General features: G+C 43.2%; 1 protein-coding gene across 2 annotated transcripts in view; it reads right to left on the bottom strand.

Annotated features, from left to right (window-relative positions):
- Nucleotides 1-24170, bottom strand: part of LRMDA (leucine rich melanocyte differentiation associated) — a 1135247-nt gene that overhangs the window by 542622 nt on the left and 568455 nt on the right. The gene's annotated exons all lie outside the window — the stretch shown is intronic.

Genomic DNA, 24170 nt, shown 5'->3' with positions numbered 1-24170 from the left:
ATCCATCATTTCTGCCCAGAAATATCATACCCCTCTTACAATAATAAATATAACTTCAAGTATCATTTCTTAGCAGTTCTCCTCTGTACAGTTGGAGGAAACTGCTGGGAAGGCTTCCTTTCGCCCCATTTGCTGCCTCTGACTTTCGTTTTCTCTGTGCTTTTTTTCTTTACTAATCACGTAATTTGCTTCTGCCCAGTGTCCCTGTGGCTGCCCCAAAAGGCAAGGCATCTGTGGAAGCACATGATCACTCCAGTTTGAAAAGGCTGTTTGTTTTTGTTTTTGTTTTTGTTTGCGAGCTGAGTAGAGAAGGGTTTGGGGGAATTTCTGTTTCAATGACCCTGCCTTGAAGTTACTGTTTTAATTTATGGAAAGTGGACTTCTCACTTTATTTTTGAAAGAAGTGTAGAGTGCAAGCGATGTAGATGTCGAGGGAGTAAATAAACAGGCATCAGAAAGAATTAAGCACCCGGCTCGGGGAAAACAAGTATCAGAAAGGGAAAAATAACCTTGTTTATACACTTAGCTGAAAGTTAACTCAATGTTATGGACTCAGGAGTGTTGGCGGGTGGCAGTAGTGAGGGACAGTTGAGCACATGTGCTTGCCCGGGCGCACACAGACGATAATTAAAGACAGCCGCCCGATGGAGGGACTTACACAGAAACACACACTCCCAGCTCGTTCACCTGCCAGACCCAAGAGCCATGCTGAGCTTGCACAGGCTGACAGCTGAGCTACGACGTCGACCAGAGGGTGGGCTCGCATGGGACCTCCTGGCTATTATATAAAATGTGACGAATCAGGGAGATGTTGTCTACACTATTTATACATTTACTGATAGCACTTCCATTATAGACCTGCCTGCTTGCATGTGCAATGCCTTACACATCTGGTGTGCATGTGAACTTTAGCACCAGAGCTTTCTCGAGGCATCCATCTCTCCCTTGTGGGACCTCTGCCAAGAGGACTCCAAAATAGGGAGTCAATACTTGGAAGGTATAATATGCATTGAGAATAAGTAATTAAATACCCAGATGCCACTGGGCCCAGAGCTCTGTCAGCATGTCCCATTCCTGCCTGACCCTCCGGCTGGTCCAGCCAGGGCTCAGCACCCAGACCACAACTACTCCTACAGCCAACACTACCTGCTCCACAGCAGGAGGGCAATACGGCTTACATTTTATGTGAAGGGTGCATGGGGTCATCAGATTTAATTTCCTCCTCTTCCTTTATCTACTTCCTCATGTTTCAGGGAGGCAAAACACAACTTACATACACGTAGTCAGGAAAGTCTGGGATTCTGCCTCAGCTCTACCATTTACTTGCACTGTGAATTTGGACATATCAATAACCCATCTGAATTCTCTTGTTCTGTGTTGCATCTGGCTCATAGGATCTTATAGAGAATGAGTGAACAAGGACTAACAAGTTACCAGCACTTGTTAGCGCTGTTTTCTTTCTTTTCCTTCCTCCTTTCATTCATTGTTTTTTCTGGAAGCCCTGACCTGGGCGGGGACGGTGTTCAGGATGCAGGGGATGGGCAGATGAACAAATGTGCAAAGGTGTGCAGTAAGTCTAGCTTCTGCAGGGAAACTTCGACCTTTGCTGAAGTCCCTTCCTCCATGGGGTTTAATGAGTGATGATCCAAAAGAGCGTTTCAGGACTAGGCCCTGTTTACCAAAAGGGGAATTGAGGCCACCTCCCATCAGGGCACCTCATGGATGGCTAATAAGTCCTTTGTGCACAAACATCAGTTGGGCTCTGGTCAAGGGCAGCATCAAAATACACATTGTTCTCAAGTTATGTTATGCAAATATAATACTCTTATCATAGAATCAGCAGATGGTGGGCAACTGGCAAGCAGAAGAAAGCTCCCTTCCAAGAGTGCTTCACGGGAGGCATACGACAAAATGACACAGCATGAAGAGGGCTGAAGGCCGCAGAGACTGCCTTTCTCTCAAGATGGGCTCTGGGGCAAAGCTCCATACCTGAGTGAGCCTTCAGAGAGCAGTCGGGCAGCTCCGGCTCAAATCCTGTCACCTGTCTGGTTTTGAGATTCTTTTTGCCATGCAATGGTATTAGCTGCTCACTTAAAAAAAAACCATGTTACAGCGCGGGGGGGGGGGGTGGTTGCTAATTAATAAATCCCTGCCTTCATGTCATCAGTGTGGTGTGCATTTTGTGATTTAATCAGCTAAATTCAGAGCTGAGGGCCTGCGACAGGAGGCTGAGAGCACAGTGAAGAGTAAAACTGGAGACAACAGGATTTCTGTGGCTTGGCTGGCATGTGGAGGCCAATAAACACACACCTAGAAGATGGTTTTATCCTTTACTTTTTAACAATTTTACTTTTGTTGTTGTTGTTGTCACTGCTGTTCCCCTGGAAGGAGTAGGAAAAGAAATAATTTGCATCAATCCTTGAGTTCATACTCCCATATACGAGATTCCTGTAAATTGATAGGTTGTGTTAAATAAAATGACAAGGCAAAAAAGGCTTTCAGGATCCACACAGATCTATGCTGTTTAATGGGACAGCTACAGATCTACAAGGAAAAGATGACGGAACTGTAATTTCTCTGCTATAACCTTGAGTGTGGACAGCAAAATGGACCCAAGAGCCTTGGTGGAGGGGATGACTGTCACTCCAGGGTTACTCACCAGCTTGCTTGGCAGTGGTAGCAGACGTCTGAGGGGCAGGCTGGAAGGTGAGGCAGGCATGTCAGCCGTGGTCAGGGGCTGGAGGGGGAGGGTAAGGCTTCACCTGCTACCTCGGCACAGTCAGCTGGAGAGAAGTCTTCCTAGCCCAGTCAAGAGCCACCCAGGGCAGGCACAGAGACTGAGTGTGAGGTCCTATCTGTGGCAGGTGGTTTTGCTCTGGAAACCTAATCAGCACCTCTGAAGCATGTGCAGGCCGCCTGCCTCCCGCTCCACCAGCAGGAAAGCTGCCCATTATCTCACCCACAGGTACCATCTCAGTTACCTCATTCGCAGGGCTCTGCTGGGCTCCCTGAGGAGCCATGGCTGCTGCCTGAAGAGTCCCAGTGCCTTTTCCAAAGTCACATCAAAATGACAAAACATCACAATGCATTCGGCTCCAGTGGATTCAAACAGAGAGAACTTTTAAGTTTCCACTGTAATTAACCCTATCCTCGTTAAGATAATTATGATCAAGCTTCCTGTCACAGCTAATATCCCAGCATCATTGCCCATGGCTCACACTCTGCCCTCATTAGCTTATAAAAACAGTGGCACTAACAGGTGCTGCCCTTTCCAAGCGAGGCCAGTGAGCTCTTATGGAGAGGCCTCAGGCAGGGCAGCAGGCCCCCAAAGGGGCTGTCCTTTGAACTCCAATCCCTTCTGGGTGTGCGCACACTCAGCGGCCTTCATCCTTTACCTAAAAGTTAGCCACTTGTCAGAATGGGCAAGGAGAAGGACCAGGACCAGAGTTTGACTGGTAGGTTTGAGGCAGAGAAACTAGCCCTTTCTACCCCTTACAGCAGCAAAAATCCAGCCAGAAACATCGCCAGAGGACACTTCCAGCTCCCCTGGTTCAAGAACCACTGATCTTATTCCTGGAGTATAGGCTGTGGTAAAAATTACCTCTTTCTTCGTCTCCTAGCCGGAACCAGGGATGATACTTTTCTGCCTGGTATGAGGTGGAGGGACAGGGAGACAGTTAACCACACACCCTAAGAATGAAAGGTGACTCTCTGTGGAACCATAGTTGGCCTCAAATCCAGAACCAAAGATAGAGATGTTCTCAAACCAATTAAGAAAATAAGATCACCACTAAGATCTTTACCTACTCCCTCCACTATATCTACCTAAATACACATATTTCTAAGTGACAAAAGGAGGAAGCCATGAAAATTCCAGAGAACCTAACCCATATGTCTAATGTCTACCACACTGGCTAGTCCTGCAAAGCAGCAAGGGTCAGCTGTTGCCTACTCTGTTATGGTCTTTCTGGATGATTTTGGTCTGTCCAGCCCCCCAAAAAAGAGATTTCAATGTAAGCTCCATACCCCTGGAGACTTGTCAAATGCACAGTGATGGCTCAGTACCTCTTTGCCAACTGACTACTGCTCAGCCATGAGCCTGTGAGTGGCTGAGAGAAAAGCTGCCAACAGAATCCCAAGGGCAGTTCAAAGAGCAGACCTTGGGGTGGCTGGCCAGCGGCTAGGAGGGCAATCCCTAAGTTCACATTCTTTCAGAGGCCAGAATGCCTCTCCCTCCTTGCCTTGGGGCCAAATGTCTGAGAACATTCAGCGAGTCTGTACCCCTCCACCTGTACTGGTAACTATACTACCCAGATACTTCCTTATCAGTTGGTAAATAATTGCAGCTCTGATTACCCCAAGTGCCCCTCCCTGTTACCCTGGCTACTCCCTGGAGCCCTCAACCTTTCCACAACCCAGCAACTAAGTGTTTAATGCCCCCGACAGCACAGGCCTTCCAAGGACCCTGGTTCCAGCCAGGATCTTTCTGATTGGTCACTGCAGTTGTTAAATAATTTAAACATCACCTTTGAGAACAGGAGTACTAACTTGTACCTCTCTTACTCCCCCCACCACGCCAAATGCATTGCCTGGCACCCAGCAGGTCCTTGGGAAATGTCTGCAAACTGACCGACAACAGAGGCCATGACCAAAGCTACAACGACAGGACAGGTAACACAGAGCCATATGAGGGGAATGAAGGAAGAAAGAAGAGAACACAGGAGTTGATAGGACTGCTCATGTCCCAGAAAATGGCCCAGGGACAGCACAGACATTTTCAGAAAGGCTGTTCATCTGACCTCATGAGAGGTATTCTTTCTTTCTGCCATAAAATCCTTTTTATAGCCTCTTTAAATGGTTATATATATATCTATATAGAGTGATATATATAATATGCTATAGATAGTAATATGTAGTAATGTACTACACAGACACATATATTATATATAGTAATAAATAATAAATAAATATATTACTATAATAGTATATTATATATACTATTATTATATAGTATTTAGTATATAGTATTATATATACTATATAGTACTATGTACTAAGTTGGCTTAATATTTTCTACATATTTTTCTGTCATTCAGGTCACATAGAGATATATGTACAAGTAATAATAAAAATCAACTAGTCTATATGGTAAGTATATCCATAGGGGGTGAAAGTGTCTTTAAAAAATAGATGACTGTGGAAAAGGCTCTGGGTTACATAAGGCAGTGCATCCTGACACCATGTTTCAGTATATCACAGGGAATTTGTCAGTCACTCTCAAAGCCCTATTGAGCCCCCAGTCATGATGGATGATCCCTGAACTGCAGAGCATAAAATTCAACACAAGAGATCTGAATCCAAAACCAGTCACTAGGTGTTTATTAACTCTAAGTGGGATCAAGTCTGAAGCCATCATGCACTATACCTAATGATACTAAGAAAACTGTTAAACATGATCCCTAAAGAATTATGGAGAATAAGGAGCTAGAAGCCCAGAAAAGGGTACTTGCAGTTCCAATTATTTGAAAAGGGAAGTAAGATTCTCCAAACTTTAGATTTATAAGTTTATAAACTTATGAGTGTGAAATTCTGGTCAGATTATACCTCTGAGGAAGTGGTATTTACTTGCCTTAGGACAATGTAAATCACATATCTGATCACATTACCCTTTTTACTTTTGCTTCTAGGAAGCTCAGAGTTAAATTGTGACCCAACTATAAAAAGGTAACACTCCATCGTCTCTATATCTGCTTTCTAACTCCACTGTCAAAGCTTATGATTTTTAATAGCCTTGATATTTTATCTATATATTAGTTTTTCATTTTATGAATTCTAATAAGCTAGTTCAAATATTTTGTGGAATAAGGTAGGATACATACAAATTTAATATAGATTCTCAAACAGGCAGTTTCTGTGCATTAAGGATAAGTTCTGTGAGACCAGCTATTAAGGTGGATAGTTGACTAGGAATAAAGATATATATTGTATCCAGACTTCAATATAGCTTTGAAAAGATCTCTAATGATAACTTTCTGACAGGAAAGCAAAAAGGGGCTAGAAAATGACTTTAGGCAGAATCATAACTAGTTAAAATATACTAATTAATGGCTCAGCCTGCTCGACAGGAAGGTTCTGGGGACTTTGGTTCTTTTTTGTTTTCGCTACTGACTTGGTTAAGGCCATGTTAATCACATTTATGGAGGCCAGGACCCTGGAGAGATCATCAAGAGGATACAGTAGGATCCAAAATGATCCTGTTGGAATCAACCCATTGTTTCAGCCCAAAACAAGATGAAATTTCACAATGTCTAATGTAAAGACCTAAACGTAGATTTAAAGTTCAACTACCAAAAAAATACATTTAAAGAAAAAATTAAAAGGCAAATGAAAATTGTGGAAAATATTTGCAATCTCTTGAACAGTCTAAAGGTTTAACATCTTTAATATGAAAAGAGCTTTTGAAAACCATTAAGGAAAAGCTGAAAGCCTTAGGAGAAAAATGATCAAAAGATATGGACAGAAAATACACAAGGAATGCAAATGGCCAACAATAGAAACGCGGGATAAAATTTCAGCTTCATTTGGAATCTAAAATACTCAAATTAAACAAGACATTTTCACTTAACTAGAAAATATACTGTTTCCTTAAATCTTAACATAGTCCTGTCAAAAGTTCAAGGTAACAGACTAACAGAACACTAATGGGAGAGTGAAATTGTTATAACCTTTCTGGACGGCAGTCTACATTGAAAGCCTTAACAGTGATCACTTTTTATCCAGTAATCAAGAATTTATTTAGTAAATATCAAAGAAGTGTGATTGGGTTAAGTATGTTGACTACAGGATTATTTATAGTAACAATGTAAATAAGCCTAAATGCCCAATGACAGAGGAATGATTAAATAAAGCTCAATATATCTATATAATGAAATACCATGTAGCAATTAAAAATGATAGTATAGACAGATATCTACTAATCCAGTAAAATTGTCATGCTATCTATTTAAGCACCTAAAATTAAGTTATAAAACATACAGTATATACAAAGATCTCATGCATGGAAATTAAAAGTCTTCTATGTGCTCTGTTCCATTCTCCACACAAGTTTTAATTTGTACTGTGTTTTCCATGTTAATGGTTAAGAGTCATTAAAGTAGTCTTTGTTATTTGTTTCTAGTTTATATACTGCTGTTAATACACAATGTGTACATAGGTACTTTATGACAATTCTCTACATACATAAACACACAAATATACTTCAATATATATCTACATATCTATCGGTCTATGCATCAATCAACAGATATATCCCAGATATATACCACTAGCCCCTAAGTAGTGGGTTTATAGGGTTTTTTCTCTTCTCTTTTACAGTTTTCATTGGTTACTAGATTTTCTATCATGAATAAGTGTTTTATAATCAGGAAAAACTGCAGTAAATATTACTTTCAAATAAGACAACACGAGACAGGGGTGCCTTGGATGAAGAACAGCGTGTGTAAAGTGGGCTTAGAATGAATCGCCAGAGTGTGGCTGCCACCACAAAAGCTAATCTGATCCTAGTCCACTCTACCTGCCCAAAAGTAACTCATCCTGGAGCTTTGTTTCAATTCTGGATGCCAGACTCAAAGGGAGGGATGTGCAATGAGAAGAAACAGGTGGTGAATGATGTAAGAAAAGGCAGTGGAGACCGTCAAGATTATTTAACCAGGAGCAGAGGAGCCTTCATTGTTTCAAAGTACTAAGTCTATGACATTCCAAAAGGCAGGATCAGAAACAAATAGGAGAAAATCACATATGTTTGGAGGAGAGGTCCTGAGTCAATGTTTGAAAACTTATAAAAATAGAGAGCTGTTCATCAAAGGATGAGCTGCCTCACCAGTCACTATAGGTATTTGACCAGAGACTAGAATCATGGAGAATATGTAGAGGAAATTTCTGCATGGAATAGAAGATTAGATTTGGTGATGTCTAATATTCTATCCAGATACTGTGCTTACTTGACTGGAGCTCCTTCCTCTATAACCACAGTTTACAAGAGCTGCCAAGAGCCACTTCTTCCCTGCCTGAAGGGTCCCTGATGACTCAGCCTGTTGGAAAGAGGGCAGGGCAGCAGAGAGTTCTAGCTCTGTCATTCCCCATTACACTAAACCCTGGGCCTTATTCTGATCTTCTAGCTGGTACTGTGCAAGGCCTCTTTAATGCTTCCCTAACTATGGGGACATCTCCATAATTAAAAAGGCACATGTCAACACACGAGCCTTTTATGGCCTGTAAACTAGATGTCACAGCTCTATTTGTATGAAATATGCCCTGTCATGGTCTTCTTCATAGACTCGCAGACTTCGAGTCTTGGGAAATTTTAGGGTGTTCTATCCTCCACCTCACAAGAGGTGACTAACGCCCAGAGCGGTAAAGTGACTTACCTGAAACCATACGTAGTAACCAAGCCATGTCTAGAGCCTTTGGACATACAGTGGTGTTCCCTCAACTAAACTATGGTCAAGTACCTCTAAAAGTTTTCTAGTTAATGTCTAGAAATGGAAACTCACTATTGTTATGCCCTTTATCCAAACATTGTCTATAGCTTGATAATTGTGTCCTCAATAATCATGATCAACCTAGATAGACTTCAAAATTCTTTTGCCTTTCGATCTACACTCTCTTCCTGACCCTCCTAGAACAATGCCCTGAAGAACTAGCTCTTATAGTTGTGTTTTCTTTTGTTTTTCTGGTGTGGCCCTCATGAGGTTAAGTATGCATTAACAGCTGGGTTGAAATTTGCCAGCTAACAGTCCCCTTGGAAGTCACCTCTATAGTTTATTCATTTATTCATTTACAAAAATACATTAGTGCCATCTCTATGCCCAGTCCTTTGCTAGTCTCTGGGGCCACAAAGATGACTGTGGCATGGTCCCCTACTGTTAAGTAGCAGATACAGAGAGTGAAGCAGTTAGCAGATAAGGCAGGGTAATATGTTATAAAGGGATGATAAACACTACTCTGAGGAGAGGGAGGGTTAGGGAAGCCTCCAAGGAGGAGATGGGTTTGAGCTAAGTCTCAAGCCAACAGAAGTCTACTCTTTTGAGCATCTACTTACACTTTATGCCACATTCAGTGGTGAAGAAACATAAGAAGAGATAACTCGATCCTGGCACTAGAGTAATCAACATTCCAAAAAGATTATTTAGCCAGAAAGCATGTATGTGATATATACTTCCAGTATGGCAGGTTCTTAGTGAGCACCTATATCTGGGGATGTGAAAAATGTGCGAATCATGGCATCCACTCCCAATGGGTTTATCATCTATGGGAAGAGAGAAGTTGGACTTGAAATAAGGAGAAATCATACAGGACAGCATATTATTAAGCAGTCTTGGCAAGATGAGCTCTATGAGTTGAGAGGAAAGAAATGAGGGCTGCAGTGGTCAATTCTTCAGCCCACCCTCCTATGTTTGTCCTGGAGTTATTACAGCAAGTGACTCCCTAAAGACAGAGGTGAGGAACCAGGTACCTTCCCTATGAACATGCTAGATGCCTGCATGTCTTTTCCCATCACTCTGGCCATCTGACTGTCCTCTCTTCTCAGTGAATCTTTCCTGCATTTCTCCCACCCTGGTGACAAGGCTTGGTTCTGGACTTTCACTACATCTCTAAAATTATTTTGGTTGATGGCTTGAGTTTTATAAAACCACACATGCATGCATGGAGTCTGTGGCCTCAGGATCTTGTTTGTTTTTAAGAGTCCAAAGAGTAAGCGTGTTTGGCAGGTTCTATAAATGGAGGTTTTCTTTACTAGGGAGATGTAAGGGGATGGACATGGTGTGCTGCAGCCACGGTATGTGTGCACGTCTCCATGAGACAGGATTCAGTGCCTGGTGGGGGAGGCTCCCACAGCCATTGGACAAACATATGTTGGGCCAAGAACACAGCTCTTCAACCTCATGAACTGTTTTCTTGAAAGATAACAGTGTCTCTTCCACACAAGCCTTTCACCACTCTCCATAAAGGGAATTTTTAATTCAACAGATGGTGTCTACTCATTGCAAACCAACCAGAAAAGGAGACATTTACATGGCTGCACCTCAAGACCCTAGGGACCCAGAGGGGCCCTAACCAAATACTTGCCCAAAGACTAACTTCCCATGGGCAGGGCCCCCTGGAATGGAATCAGGCCAGGAAAACCAGCAAAAACGTGCCAACTGCTGATTCTGTGAGGTCCCAGTTGGCTAAAAAAGGTGAAAACATGTTTTCTTCCCCAGACTACAAGATAGCTTTATATCTCACACAGAAAAGAAGGCCCTGGGAGATAGGGTGACCTCCAAAAGTGGCTTGCTATTGCAGCCATGTTCCATCTCCCAAAACAGCCCTAGCTCTGTGCTTTGCAAAACCTTTCGAAGAACAATTTTATCAGGTTTACAGTCTATTTCATGTAATGGCACATTCTGGGCCTTGAGTACCAACGCCTAACAGAAGTAACAGTGCTAGGGACAAAGAGGAGAGATCAGACACTTGCAGATGTGCAGCATGACGAACGACGGATTTTCCTAGGACTCAGCGAAGGTTCTTTCATCCTCATCTGCCTCTCCGGTTACTTGATTGCTGTTCCTGGGGGTAGAACGTCACAGTGGTGTTTTCACAAGGAATGTGGTGTTCCGATGGAGACGACCTTGTCAACTCAGTGAAGCCAAACACAAATATAGTAAGTAGATACACAAAGTAAGAGCACTAAATTTGGGGATATGAGCTCTGTTTTCAAGTCCTGGATATACTGTAAGACCTTGGAAAAAGAACACCTCTGAGGTTTAATTTTCTAATCTACCACAGTGGCAGGAAAATCCCTGACCAGTACACTTTGCAGATATTGGAACGGGGATGACATGAGAAAAGGCATGTGAAAATAAGCCTAGATAAATATAAGGATTGTTGATTTCGGAAAGATTGTTTTTTAAAACAAAAATGTGCATTTTTGTTTTCAAAATAGGTAATTAGTTACCTCAGAAAAGAAAGCAAGTAGCTAAAGCTCCAAAAGAGATACTTATATGTATTCAGAATCATCCGACCTCATGGGGACAGAGCAGCTTGGGAGAACCTCCATCTGAAGAATGACCAGGAGCTTGATTCTTGTCCTGCCTTGGTCACTACCTTCCTGCAGTGCTTCAGTCAAATTCTTGGCCTGCTCTGGGCCTCACTGGACACTTTTGTAAATTAGGGAGGCTGTACTCAATTATTTTGGATGTCTCTTCCTTTTCTAACATTCTATGCTCTGAAATAGGTTGCAGGAGGAAAACTTCCAAACCAAACCAAAGTTTTATCATTGCCTTAATTATGCCACCAGTCAGTAAAAAGTTCAGCATGAATGTGGCAGGTCATCCCCAACCTACATATGGCCAAAAAAGATGAAGGTCAGAGGGCAGAGGTGAGGGGAGAATTTCAAGTCTCAAGTATGAAATGTGACCAATAAATAAGATCTGGGAGAGAAAATTTGGAGGAGAAAAGAATTCTCCCTGCCCTGACATGTTTTTTCATCTTGAAGTGCATCCAAAACTAGGGAGTGACAGGAAAAGTGAAACGGTGCTCAGAGAGCAAAAGATAAATGTTTGATGAGTTGGCCTTTGGTAGGGAAGTGATGGGTTTAGTTTGTCCTAATGGCCGAGCTGCCTTTCCATGCTGATCACCTGCTAAGATAAGAAGCTATAACGAATGGACCTTGTGATGCCCTGGACAGAAGCAGTTTTAATTTGACTGGTTTTAATAAAATTAATTTTAAAAAGAAGAACAAGAAGAAAATGGCAGAAGGAAGAGGATATCAATTTGGAGAAACCAGAAAGGCTGGGAAACACGCATATCCAGAGTGCACACTCACCATTGTTTTTTCCATTCATTGTGCTAGTCAAGTCATCAGAGGAAGAAAGTTTGATTTCTTACATCTATATGTCATCAAAAAGCTTGTATGTGCCCAGTATTGTACAGAGACATTTGGGATATGGAAATTAAATGGCCCCACTGAGTAGAAAAGTACCTTAATAAGCACAGAATGCATCATTCATTCATTCATTCATTCATTCTTCCTTCAGCAAATATTTACTTAGCATCCCTTACCCAGGCCTAGGATGAATGAAACAGGTCTGCTCCCACCAGCGTGCAGCCTGACGTGTTAGGCTTTTCTAGCCAAGAGAGCAATATTCTCCTCGTCTAAGCACTCTTACTGTGCTAGGTGCTCTCTGCTAGGTAGCCATGCCTGCACATCCTTGGGCACCTCCCCCTGCAGCTAATTTCCCATTTCCATATCTCTGCCCTGACCCTCTGGCCCTGTGTTTCTCTTGTCTTGACTAGTTTACTAGATAATTTCCATCAGAATACCACATTGGTGTTCCAGTTCCAAGAGCAGCAGTCATATAAGCAAAGAGGCAGACAGGAGAGAAGAGGCTCACATCAGCCCTAGAAAAACTCTAGCCATGCGCATGAGTAAATGACCTTGTGGACCTCGGTTTTTCCTATATGCAAAACTTGGGGTTGGATCAGATGATTTGTTCCATCTTTTGACTAACATTCAACTGTGGCCTTGTATGGATCAGACACTCCGATAGGCCTGGGAGCAAAAATATGGTTCAGATACTTTCCTCTCCTCAAGGAGCCCAAGATCTCATGAAACAAGGGCAAAAACACATGGCCATAACACAGTGAGGTATAAGTATCCTTCTGCCTTTGAGTGACCTTAAAAGATCTCTAAGATCCTTTCTAATATCCAAATGTCCTAAGATAAGTGCCCTAACCTCCATTTTTCTCTGGTTTTTATGAAAAAGTACAGAATTACAAAGAAGTTTGGTTATCCAAGTATTCTAATGGTCACCTTCCTTGATACCGTGCATTTTCCCAGTGTTAGAAGGAAAAATCCTAAGCAAAATGCAACATTACAAGAATTCTTCCTCCTGACTCCTACCTCTCAGGGTATACATTTTTCCGCAACTGCAAAAGGAAAGACACTCATTACTACAAAGCTCAGCAAGGCTCACACTATTGGAGAATATAAAGTTTTATGAACAGGTCTCTCCTCCTCTCTGTGGGTGTCAGTGAGAAAGTGAGTGAGAGAGAGAGCCGGCGAGGTCTGGCTCAGGAATCCAGGTGAATTATAGACTGCCGCTCAAGATTCACAGCTCTTCATGGTAGGAGGTTAATATTCTCACATGTCATTAGGTCTGCTGGCTCTCCTGATGGTTCATTGAAGCAGGCAGCAAATTATTTCCTTATGCTGCAGAGGACAGCACACTTCAAAGTAAGAGAACTCAGGTCAAGACAGGCCTCCGGGTGGATTAATGGCTTGGGATCACCAGGGTTTGTCTATAGGTAAGAATGGGTCTGAAGCTTTTAACAAAGCTAACCTTTTGATCTGTCTTAACCTGGCTTTCAAGCCAGACCTCCAGATTCTATTTCTATCACCTTCTAAGGAACTGCCAAGACCTGCAAGAAGACTGAGTAACCTGTCTGGCCATTTCATCTCCACTTGAAGTGCCTCCACCTGCTCTCTGCTGTTGTACATCTCACCCACAGTTCAAGGTGGAGTTTAACCCCCTCCTTGGAAGAGACTTCTCAGCCTGTCCCAAACCCGGCTGAGGGACCATGCCTGAACTCCACTTTCAAAAGGCTTCTATTTTACACTCTCGCTCCACCGCTGGTGTATAGACTTGCTCGAGTCTCCTTTTGTCTCAGGTGTCCACTCTTATCTCCTCGAAAATTAATTAACTTCTGGGACTGCAGGCCCATTGGATTATTTCTCTTTGCATCTCCCTGTGACGGCTAAGTAGCAGGAGGAGAAAACCTACCTACTACCCTTGGATGCAGGTCCAAGTTCCAATCGTCTCCTTCCTAGAAGAAAGTGCCAAGAAGAGTCCTAGAAATGTTTACAATAAAGGTTTATTAAAGTATTTGTTTAAAGGTAGTTTGGGGGCTGACCCCGTGGCCGAGTGGTAAAGTTCGTGTGCTTTGCTTTGGCGGCCTGGGGTTTTGCCGGTTTGGATCCTGGGCACAGACACTGCACTGCTCATCAAGCCACGCTGAGGCGGCATCCCACATAACACAACCAGAGGCACTCACAACTAGGATACACAACTATGTACTGGGGGTCCTTGGGGAGAAGAGGAAGAAGGAAAAAAAGGAAGATTGGCAACAGATGTTAGCTCAGGTACCGATCTGTAGAAGTGAAAAAAAAAAAAAAAGGTAGTTTGGAAACACTACTTCTAAAGATAACACTAACTGAAGGAAAAATGAGGAAAGAATGGTGAAAAGCACAATACATTCACGGAAGTCATGGGAAAACGTAAGGTTGTCTTTCCTCAGGCCCAGAATTGCTAAGTAAGTACAGTCATGCATCACTTATCAACAGGGATACATTCTGAGAAATGTGTCATTAGCCAATTTCATCTCTGTGCAAACATCATAGAGCATCCTTAGACAAACCTAGATGGTACAGCCTACTATACACTAGACTATATGGTACAAGACCACCATCATATATGCAGTGCATCATACCGAAATGTCATTAGATGGCACATGATTATATCTGTGGTGCAAAGACCCACCATAGTCTGTATTCTGTTTTCTCAGTTACAAGTTTTCTGAACAGCAGGAAGGCTCTCACTGGAGACAGTTACAAGGAGGCCTGTACACAAAGGCAGATCTCTGCTTCAGCACCCTCTAGGAGGGTGCCCCAGTGGGGGCTTGAGAGGGACTGTCAGGGGAGCTGGAGGAAACGCTCCTGACAGACCATCTCTGGGTACCACACCAGGGCTCTTTGTGTAGGTAGCTCCAGCCCAGAGGCCAGGAAAGAATTCTTGTCCAGTGGCTGTGGGTGAGTCTGACTGAACTCCCAAATGTTTTCTCCCCTTAGAGTGGGAGGCCTGCACCTGGGTAAGGGGACTAAACAGTACTAACTTTAGGCAGCACCCTGCCACTTTTCAAACCTGGATGTGCCAATGAAAGTTTGAGAAAGCTCTTGGTAAACGAGAAAGCACTCAAGAAATGTAAGGGGTGATCATCACTATTCCAATCCTGTCTTCTACCGAGTCTGTACTTACCTCGAAATTTTCTCTTTTGCTTCTTGCTGCTCCTTCCTTATCATTCTCCTCAGTAAGCCCACTCCCTTTCCTTAAAAATACTTTTAGCTTTTTTTTATGTAACATGTTTTTTATAACACGTGCAGAGAAAACAAGTAAAAATACACGTACACATCCATGTGCCAAATATCTACATACATGTAATGCAGACAGCTGAGAGGCCAGGCAAGTGACCCCCACCAGGTCAAACCCCAAAAGGCAGAGCTTCCTTGAGCTGGCCACAGGGCTAAGCAGTCCTTCCTTGTCTCACTGAGCATCTAGTGCGGCACCGAGGAGAATCCGCCATACCAGCGTCAGCAGACTTGACTCTAGGCCCTCCTCACCCGCCTCACTGGATGGGCAGGTCTCTTCCTGCCCCTCTCTGGACCTCAGATTCCTCTAGAGTGGAATACAGAAGGTTGACTACATCAGCGTGTCTAGAAGGGTGGTTTGTGGACCACCTGCACCAGAATCTCCTGAGACACTTGTTAAAAATTCAGATGCCAGGGTCCACCCCAACTTACAAATCAGGAGGTCTTTATATATCCTGGATATCTACACTTAATTCCCCATATCACTTCTATATATACCAAAGTGTGAGAGCCATTGGGAGTCCCCAGCTCAAATACCTTCAGGGGCCAGTCAGGTGACACACTGTCTTTCAATGAATCCAAGGTTCATCAGTTAGAGACACACCATTATTTTATGTATTGGTAAAGGAGGAAAACCACTGTTGATTAAAAATGACCCAATGCTTTCCTACCTTAAAATGACTCAGGAACTCTCTCCCTTTTTTATATCCTGCTTGTTGCTTTGTAAGAAACTATGAATCAAGGTCATTACTCCAACAACAAATATTTGCCTTATAATATCAAGTTTAAGCCCTTTCTATACTTTGTCTTTCAATGCCAAATCACATTGAATTCTTACATGGCACATGAGGTAGCAAAAATATGTATAAGTTAACTGAAGTGAAGATAATAAGAACAACCATAACCAAGTTGGAGTGTGCACTGACAACTCCATCACCACTGCCTTCTAGCCAAAGACAATTTTCAGATGCCATCAATTTTGAGATGGATTCAGCGATGTTAAAAAAAAAAAAGTACCTCTTAGAAATGCTGAAATACAGAAAATGCAGGCAAGACAATAGGGAGTGGTGAGGACTGAGGAAATCAGAGTACACACTCTACCCAACAGCACCCAAATTAGTATTTGTATGGTCCACAAACACAGTGGTTGGCTGCCACTGGCCCATGGGTAGGATGATCATATAATTTGTTTACTCTGGGGTACCTCTCAGAGTAAAAGGAGCACTATTCCTGGTTATGCCAGGAAAACAAGTTTTAACTAGAACTGTCCTGGGCAAACTGGGATGGAATTTACCCTATCCTGGAGCTAGCAAACAGCAACCCCTAGGTAATGTGACCACTAAAGTCAGATCCTTTCTAACATTCCGAATCTGCAACATCATGCATCACTTGAAGCTACTTTTCATGCTGTGTCTTTAAAAATCCCTGGAAGTCTGACATCTTTATGACTTGCATAGTTCCCCTAACTCTCCACAACTGCCTAGCATTTACCCACAACTACCGCTTCCTAATATGAGGTATCTGTTTCTCCTCCTGAGAGATCACGGCAGACCCCCACAGAGATCCCTACAATTGTTTAAAGGGATTCCATCAGTGGTTCTCATCCAGGAATGCTTTTGCCATCTCTAGGGAACATTTGGCAAGTCTGAAGATTTTTTTGGTTGTCATGACTGGGTGGTGCTACTGATGTCTACTGGGTAGTGGCCAGGGATGTGGCCAAACATCCTGCAATATATAGGAGAACCCCCACAACAAAAACTTATCTGAGCTAAAGTGTCATTAGTGCTGAGGTTGAGAAACCCAGATTAGATGAAGGATAATGCTTTTGCTCCCTCTGACAGCACAGCTGTCAGTCTCCACGAGGAAAGTGATAGAACTTCCCCAGTTTCATGGGAGCAGACAAGATTGACAGACTGCGTGACTTTTCCCTTCTCCAACATCACTATAAAAGAAAGTGACAGCAAACATATCAAGTGAGTTGGAAGCTGCAGCTCTTGTTAGCACTCAGAGGCCCTGAACTTGCACAGACGTGTGCACCTTTGGAAGACACCTACACTTCTTGGGAAGCCCAGAAGAATACACCCCCTGCAGAATGGGCTTGTCCCAAGCTTGAGACAGGTTCACTCGCATATTTCAGATTTACCCCAGTGCAGCCACCTGAGCGTGGGCAGAGAAGTCCCCTTCATCACACTTGATGGACTCCTTTTTCCATTTGGAAGCATCAACCAGGCTGAAAGTACAGCAAGAAGACACTGACCCCAGCTCCTTCGAGAACGGGTAGAATTCTGAAGGTAATGGCAGACCAAGGCAGAGAGTGGGGACAGAAAACAAGGGGACTGATTCAGGACCAAGGACAGAACATGAGGCGCAAGGGCCTCAAAACCAGGCCAGCAACACTCCTGTGTTAGTTTCCTAGGGCTGCTATAACAAAGGACCGCAAACTGGCTGGCTTACAACAACAGAAATTTGTCTCAAAGCTCTGGAGGGCAGAAGCTAAGGTGTCAGCAAGGCTGTGCTCCCTATGAAGACACCAGGCAAGGATCTGTTCCAGGCCTCTCTCCTAGAATTCACCTATGTGTGCGTGTCTCTTCACATGGCATTCTTTTTATAAGGACACTGGTTATATTAGATTAGGGGCCCACCCTACTCCAGTATAATCTCACTTTAACTAATTACATCTACAACACTCCTATTTCCAAATGAGGTCACATTCTGAGGTATTGGGAGTAAGGACTTCAACATACGAACTTGGGGGGACACAATTCAACCCATAATGCCTCCTAAGTGACTACCAATTCCATACAGAGTGCCAAGGTTCTTATTGGTGTCCAAGGAAGTAATACTGTGAGGAGAAGACACTGTAAGCTGCTATCTGGGCCAGGCACCAAGAGCTTAGAATCATAAGCACTGATGTGGTGGTCAGTCCCAACCTCCTTAAACCATATTCATTTTCACTCTCTTTTCCTAATACCTGGCTTCCTATTCCTGGTTTAACCCAACCATCAATCAGAATATAAAAATACAACATGCTATTTATCTAAAGTTCACACCTGCATCCATCTTCATTCTCTGAGACACAGACATGAACATAGAGGTAAGTGAATAATGCTGGTGTGAAGTCAACATTCAATGAAGGTTCATTCCTTTCTCTTTCCCCTCTCAGCCCAATGATGATGTTACAAAACTGGAATATTATGGAAGGGGATCTTAAGCATTCATTCAGAAAACTATGACTTTCAATCAAAGAAGCATTTTAAGATTCTAGTTTCCTAATCCTTGGCCAAAATTGGGAAAAGGCAGGGAAGCAATGGTTACTATATTGACATCAAAGGAAAACTATTGAAAACTAAAAACCACCTACAAAGTAAACAAATAAATAAACCAAAGCTAACAAATCAGAGTAGATTGGGACCACTCAGTGTAGGGGCAATCAGCCCTACACTCTTCAGTAACCATCAAAAATCATGGTCATGAGTTTGAAATCAACAATGTCAAAGAAAACAAAGTCAACATATATTTAAAGAGAACCTCCAGTGCAGTTGCTTTTATCCAAAGTATTAGACAGTTGCTGCATTCAAATTGTTTATAATTCTTATGAAGAGACAAGATGTCGACATGTGGAAATTAAACAATGCAAGATTCAAGGAATAACTCAAGATAACAATAGAACCATCACAAAGCATTATATGATTAGATGCCAAATAAACAATATAGAAGATAAGTGCTACGAGAACTCAGAGGGAGTGATCACTTGAGGCTGGAAGTCCAAGAATGACATTTGCAAAGATGTAGATTATGAGCTGAGACTTGAAAATTATAAAACTATACTCTGTACAATTTCTTTAAGAAAACAAAGGAGTCGGTAACAGAAGTTTTAGAAAGATTCCATGCTAAAATAGTTAATATTATTTAATGATTAAAGACAACAAGTAAAATGTGCTTAAGGTGGATACCTCATTCCTTAATGCCAGAACAATGGGATGTTAGACTGATAGTCAATGGTATGGGAGGCATCTCCTAAGATGGCTCCCAACCATCCATTCCTCTTGGTATTCATGCCCATGTGTAGTCCCCTCCACTTGAGTGTGGGCTGGACCTAATGACTTGCTTCTAATGAATACAATACTACAAAGTGATGGGATCTCACTTTTGAGATAAGGTTACAAAGAGACTGTAACTTCTATCTTGCTGGACCTCTCTCTCTCACTTGGTCACTTCCTTGAAAGCCAGCTGCCTTGTTGTGGGCTGCCCTATGGAGGGGCCCATGTGGCAAGGAACCAAGGGAGGCCTCCAACCCACAGCCAGCAAGAAAATGAGGCCAGAGTGCAACATCTTGTGAGGACCTGAATCCTGCCAACAACCATGTGAATGGGCTTGGAAATGGATCCTCCCCACTTGAGCCTTCAGATCATTACGGCTCTGTCTGGCACCTTAATTGCAGCCATGTGAGAGACCCTGGGTTAAGCCACATTCAGATTCCTGACCCACAGAAACTATGTGATAAGTAACGTTTATTTTAAGCTACTAAATTTTGGGGTGATTTCTTAAGTAGCAATAGAGAACTAATACAAATGGCAAAGTGCTGATGCTTCTGTTTCTCTAATTTGCCAACTAAGACCCTCTCCATCCTCATGATAAATGGATATCAGAATTACTGAGATCAAGAGATAAAGGAGAACAAAAGAAAACAAAAAATATTTATACACAAATGGGGTTGTACATCAGATTTTGAGTGCCAGGCACTTCACATTTACATTTGTGACTGAAGAGACACAAGAGAAACACTGGGAGATCTGGGCCCAAAACCTTCTCTGGCAGCCTATCCCAGAGGAAGTGGCTATTTAGACACTGTGTCCAGTGGTCTGGTCTTCTGAAATGGAGCTGGGCCACTCTATGTCAAGTTTCTCACAACTAAAATTTTAAAAGTGCTGTGCCCCAGAGCACTGAGCCACACTCATGGATCCAGAACCAGTAGTCTCAATTCTACCATCCAATCTTTCTTCTAGGTTTTTCCTGGCGCCTGTCTCCTGAAAACTTAGGGATGAGCTTAAGTTGATGAATGAAGAGGTTCAATGACTTCAGCTCAGTCCCTTCAGTCAAAGTGGCAACACTCTGCAGCATTATTGAGCTCTCCAAGCGGAGCTGCTAATTCTGGTTTACCACATGTCTGAAGGTGTAAACTTTGGACCCTGGATTCCATGCTTTTTGTGTGTGCACGCACACATGGTCTTAGTTTGGAGTTCCCAGAAGCAGACTTAGAGATGAGGATGGAGAACAAGTCACTTATTTGGGAGGTGATTACACAAAGCACCAGAAAGTGAGATAAGAAAGGAAAAGAAGTTGGGGCCAGCCCAGTGGCACAGCGGTTAAGTTCCTACACTCCGCTTCAGTGACCCAGAGTTCGCCAGTTCAGATCCTGGGTGCAGACTTATGCACCACTTATCGAGCCATGCTATGGTAGGTGTCCCACATATAAAGTAGAGGAAGATGGGCCTGGATGTTTGCTCAGGGCCAATCTTCCTCAGCAAAAAGAGGAGGATTGGCGGCAGATGTTAGCTCAGGGCTAATCTGCCTCAAAAAAAAAAAAAAAGAAAGAAAGGAAAGAAAGGGAAAGAAGTTAATAAAGGATGCATCACAAGGTGGGTTACTCCTGAGGGCAAATGGAGTCCAACCCCTCTAGGGCAGGTATCAGCAGACCTTTTATGTAAATGGCCAGATAGTAAATATGTTAGAATTTGTGGGCCAAATAATCTCTGTCACAAGTACTCAATTCTGTGTGAAAGCAGCCACAGATAATATATAAATTAGGGGGCATAAATGGGTTCCAACAAACCTTTATTTACAAAAACAGTTAGCAGCCAGATTGGGCCCTCTGGCCAAGCCCTGTTCTAGAGTAGTATGGGATGCAATGTGGATTACTTCTCAGCAATATCTTAAATGAGGGGCAAGAGGGCTGGAATATTTACCTATCTCCTGCCATCACTCACTGGTTGAGGGCTGAGTAGGTTCCAGTGGCCCAGGAAAAGAGTTGCAGGTGCCTGCAGTTGGAAGCCATGAGATTGGTGTGCACAGGAATGGTGACTGCCAAGGGGATGTGGGCAGAGCACTCCCAGCTACACTGACCCCGCCCCAGTCTAATCCATTCTTAAAGAGGAAGGTAGAGGATGCTGACAGAAATGAAGAGAGGCGCAAACACAGAGGCTGTCTACCGATAGGTGGTGTGATTTGTCAATGCTGCCTGCTCTCTACCCTTCCATCCCACCCTACTGGACTTTTAAGGAACTGTCATGGCAGGGAATCCAGCAGGTAGTGTTTTCCAGTAACATAGTTTACCTGTTGCCCCAGTTAAGTTCTAACCACAGCCCAACCCCATCAAAGGCCTCACCTCCTTATACACCCAGAGACTCGCCCTTCATCTTTAAAAAATTCTTTCTCCTGTGTGGGATTCTTTTTTAATTTTAAGATTGAAATTAAAATGTCATTTTGCTGGATGGGAAAACAATTGGGAAAATCAATGGGAGGGATTGTGCAACTATGGTGTTTACCGTCCCCAGCCCACCCCATCATCATGGAAAGGGAGAAAAACCACTCTTCCTCTCCTCTGTACCCCAGTTAAAGTCAAAGCAAAGAAAAAAATTAAATTAAATCATCTTATTATGTAATTGGGACTAGGCCTCAGGCTGCAGCAGTAAAGAAGGGATTAAGGGCAGAGCCACCTGGGCAGCCATTCTCCTGGGTCCCATTACCACCCCCCTCATTCCTTTTTATAGACAACAGATTAAAATGCGAGCCTAGCAATCTTTGATCTTTCACTTGCTGACACAAATCCTTTCAAGCTTCCAACATTTTCTGCTGAGGTAATTAGTACTAATTAAAAGGTTTCCAACAGTCTTTGCTCTGTTCTTTTTTTTTCTCCTGTGTGTCTCCCCTGCTCTTTCCTTCCCAAAAGAAATTGCTTTTACAAGTACCTTCCATCTCTGAAACACCGGCATCCCTCACTTTCTTCTTTATCTGACTTAGCCAGATCAAGTAGATTAGTGACTACATTATTCCAAACACAAAGGCAGACAACAGGTTTTCACTATCACTCCTGACCTGTTGAGAGTACATGGGCTTATATTCAGAAACAAGCATCTTGCCTTGTATGAAAAGACAGTCCAATTACGCGGGAAAAGACACCGTGCAGTGCCTTCTTCTGCCCAAGGAAGGACACCACTTAATGACGAAGTGTTTGGCTCTGGTGTCTGTCACACATACATGTGCACACGCACATACACACATGCTGCTTCCTGCTCAAACTAACAAGTTGCAAAACTCATCTCCTAGCTTGCTTTGTTCCCATGCTTTCTTTTTATTTGGAGGAGCTAAGAGGCAGGGAAAATCCATACAAACAATTTAAAGGATAATGCCAAAAAATTAAAGAGAGGATCATCCCATGAAAGTTTTTAAAAGACTTGGAAGGAAACACACACGCACACTTTTAGCCGTGGATTCTGAGTCTTCCACTGGCTCTTCGCCATGGGAATGGGCATGGCAGCCTGTGTTTTATATTGGAGCGTTGAGCCCCGCCCCAGAGTGAGTGTAGCCCTGACAGGAGTTTTGGAGACACACCAAGGCCCGCAGCCACTTCTCAGGACAAAGTGCTGCAGCTGCTGGCAGGGCAGGGAACTCTAGTTGGCAGGACACTGACCCATCAAGGAGGAGGGAACCTGATACAGACCAGGGGCGACAGCAACCTGGGACTCTATTACTCACCTTCTACTTAGCAAAAGTAAATACAGAAAGGGTAGATAGTAAAACCTCACTTGATCCCACAGAATTCCTTTCTTACAGATGTGAAAACTGAGACAGGGAGGGGTGAATCTTAATGAAATAGTGATGGCTGCTTTCCCAAGCACTTTATGTCTTGCAGACAGTTCTCATCCACTTCATCTCACTGACCCCAAGAGACAGGTGTGAGAGCTGCTCCACTTGTCCCATGAAGGAACTAAGGACTCAGATCCAAGAGACAGCCCATTCACTCAAGGTCACACACTAGCTCATGGCTGTTACTCCCAGGCTCTTCAGACCACCCTGGATGTGGGGAAATGAGATGGCCACATTCTCCCACACACTTCATGCTGGCATTCAGCCTTTTCAGCAGGTTGGAAATGATCCCTCCACCCCTTCTCTGGGTCCTACTACAGCAGTGGCTGCAGCAAGCAGATCCTTTTCTGATTCAGCTGCTGGAGTCTTTGGCGTTAAATGGGTAAAAATCCTCCTTCAGAGTCCTTAGGTCCAGAAATTAGTCACTTCAGACCCCCAAATGGGCTTTGATGAGGCTCTCCTGATTAGTGTGGGATGTCACTAAAAAATATATCCACTCCCTACCCCATCCTCCTAAAAGAAAGCTAATATTGAAAAGTAATGGATTTAATGATCTAGAAAATCTAGACGCTGGAAACTCCAAGGGCGATCATATTAAATTAGACCAGTACAAACAAGCCAAACTAGATTTATCCTCCTGTGGTTACAGATTTTATCTGCTAAACCAGGTTTTCCGGGCTAGTGTCTGTTTTCAATGAATAGAATTTTTGAATGTCAAGTCCCACGATTCCTAGTGGAGGACAATTTACCCCCAGGATCTCAGTTCAGCTGGGGCTAGCCGTGCCCAGGTCTCTGCAGAGGGCCAGAGACACACATCAGTCTTCTTCCTGTTCCTGTGGTGGGGCCACTTATTGAGAACCAGTCACAGGAGGGATTCAGAGGTGGGTAGAGGCAGAGATCAAAGAGGCAGAGTTCAGAGAGAAAAGATGAATTCTCTCCTTGACTCCTTCCTGAAGGAGTGAGAAAATATGAGAGGGAGAAAGATGGGAGAGTAAAGAAACTGCAGAGAATGTTCTGGAATGGATACACCTACTCTTAAAAATATGCATATGAACCAGATTAGGAGTACCCTAAATATCATTATGGACCTGGCATGTAAAAAAATTCCTCAAGGTCCTTT

Source organism: Equus asinus, chromosome 2, assembly GCF_041296235.1.
Source record: "Equus asinus isolate D_3611 breed Donkey chromosome 2, EquAss-T2T_v2, whole genome shotgun sequence".
Taxonomy (NCBI): Eukaryota; Metazoa; Chordata; class Mammalia; order Perissodactyla; family Equidae; genus Equus; species Equus asinus.
Note: the sequence above shows the minus strand (reverse complement) of the source record. Positions and strands in the feature narration are given on the sequence as shown.